Below are 1772 nucleotides of genomic sequence, written 5' to 3'. Positions count from 1 at the left end.
AATATAAGTCTTTGTTTTACTATGGTTGCAAATATCAAAAAATTTCTATATGTGACACGGCACCAGAGTTAAGTTAGGGTTTTTCAAAATGCTGACACGCCGAGCTCAAAAGGTTCACCATCACTGACTAAACTGTAAAGATAGCATTTTTTTTTGGTAAAGATTTGTATTGATTTCAGAGAGGAAGGGAGAGGGAGAGAGAGATAGAAACATCAATGATGAGAATCACTGATCGGCTGCCTCCTGCACACTCCACACTGGGAATTGAGCTTGCAATCCGGGCATGTGCCCTGAATGGGAACCGTGACCTCCAGGTTCATAGGTCGACGCTCAACCATTGAGCCACGCCGGCTGGGTGATAGCATTTTTTTTTTTTAAATCACAATGCAATATAATATAAATTAACAAAATTCTTTCTATGTGGAAATTTAAAACTATTTTAAACAAAGTTTAGAACAAAGAGAAACCATTAACTGAAATTGTAGACAATAAAGACACAATATATAAAAACTCCTGGAGTTGTAGGCTATCCATGTGCTCCTGTGGCTCAACCTCCTCATTCCTCTGCTCCCACTCTTCTAGATTGCAATGCAAAAGAAATCGCTGGGCTCATCATTGACAACGGCTTTGGCAGGTGTAAAGGTGATTTTGCTAGAAATGATGACCCCCAAGCCATGATTCCATCCATTGTTGGGTGCCCAGGTGGTCTGGGGGGCAGAAAGTCCAGAGCAAGTGTGGCATCCTGATCCTGAAGTACCTCATGGAGCCTGGCATAGTCCTCAACTGGGGCGACATTAGGAAGATCTGGCACACCTTCTACAACGAGCTACATGTGGTCCCTGAGGAGCGCCTGGTGCTGCTGAGGCTCCACTGAACCCCAAAGCCCTCAGAGAGATGACTCAGATCATGTTTGAGACCTTCAACACCTGGGCATGTACGTGTTCATCTGGGCCTTGCTGTATCTGAATGCCTCTGGCTACATCACTGGTTTTATAATGGACCCCTAGGGATGGGCTCCTTCACATGGTGCCACCTATGAGACCTATACTGCTCCACTACATTCTGTGTCTGGACCTTGCTGGCTGGGGTCTGATGGACTACCTCATGAAGATCCTCACAGAGCACACCTACAGCTTCACCACCACAGCAGAATGGAAAATCATTCATGATATCAAGGAGAAGCTCTGCTATGTTGCCTTGGACTCTGAGCAGGAGATGGCCACCACTGAGTCTTTCTCCTTGAGAGTTACCAGTTGCCCAATCATCAGGTGCTCACCATCACCAACCAGTGGTTCTGGTGTCCAGAAGCACTCATCCAGCCTCTTTCCTGGGTATGGAGTCCTGAGACCATCTTAAACTCAATCATGAACTGTGATGTTGACATCTGGAAGGACTTGTGACACGGCGCTCTCTGATGGGACCAGCATTTACTCTGGCATGTTTGACAGCATGCAGATCACAGCACTGGATCTTAGCAAGTGGAGGTGAAAATCATCACTCCTCCTAAATGCAAGTATTCAGTGTGAATTGGGGGCTTCATCCTGGCCTTGCTGTGCACCTTCTAGCAGATGTGGATCAGCAAGCAGGAATAAAACAAGTTGGGCACCTCCATTGTCCATTGCAAATGATTCTAAATGGACTGCAAGCAGATGCATACCATTTGTTGCATGAATTAAATCAGAAGTATACATTTGCCCTACCTCATGAAACTGGAATAAACATTTAAAAAGAAATTTGTCGCCTGGCCAGCATGGCTTAGTGGTTGAGTGCCG

General features: G+C 45.5%; 1 pseudogene; it reads left to right on the top strand.

Annotated features, from left to right (window-relative positions):
* Nucleotides 1-417: 417 nt before the first annotated feature.
* LOC102434177 lies at nucleotides 418-1772 on the top strand (annotated as a pseudogene).

The sequence above is a fragment of the Myotis lucifugus genome, unplaced genomic scaffold (genome assembly GCF_000147115.1).
Source record: "Myotis lucifugus unplaced genomic scaffold, Myoluc2.0 scaffold_58, whole genome shotgun sequence".
Lineage (NCBI taxonomy): Eukaryota > Metazoa > Chordata > Mammalia > Chiroptera > Vespertilionidae > Myotis > Myotis lucifugus.
The sequence above is the reverse complement of the archived record's forward strand: the minus strand, read 5'-3'. Positions and strand labels throughout refer to the sequence as shown.